The 333-nt window shown below is 47.1% G+C and overlaps 1 protein-coding gene across 1 annotated transcript in view; it reads left to right on the top strand.

Annotated features, from left to right (window-relative positions):
• Nucleotides 1–6: 6 nt before the first annotated feature.
• The window catches only part of LOC119591470 (endonuclease III-like protein 1), a gene marked incomplete in the record, with an annotated part of 7,988 nt that continues 7,661 nt past the window's right edge, over nucleotides 7–333 (top strand). The window contains 1 exon segment of the mRNA XM_037940210.1: nucleotides 7–333.

Here is a 333-nt window from a genome sequence, read left to right as displayed (position 1 = left end):
TGCTTAGCACTGCCGCATGGAGACAGCAATATTGCAACAGTTTATAAACTAAAAATGGATATTTAGTGTAATTTTGGTGTACGTGATATAAAGTCACGTAGGTGTGCAAAGCCTGGCATGTTGGTGCACCTGAACCTGGCGTTGGTACTTGGTGCGTGTCTTAAGGTGACATGCCATTGCTCAAGGTGATTACGCATCTAGGCAGCTCTGTGCGCCTGCGCTCGATTGTTGGTGTAAGTGAAGAGAAAAAGCTGGAATTCTGTTCCCCAAAGACCACGCTAATTAATGGTCCCCGGCCCTATGTCTGAGCCCGTGTGCTTAGGCGTGAGATAA

Source organism: Penaeus monodon, chromosome 28 (genome assembly GCF_015228065.2).
Source record: "Penaeus monodon isolate SGIC_2016 chromosome 28, NSTDA_Pmon_1, whole genome shotgun sequence".
In the NCBI taxonomy this organism is placed as follows: domain Eukaryota; kingdom Metazoa; phylum Arthropoda; class Malacostraca; order Decapoda; family Penaeidae; genus Penaeus; species Penaeus monodon.
The sequence above is the reverse complement of the archived record's forward strand: the minus strand, read 5'-3'. Positions and strand labels throughout refer to the sequence as shown.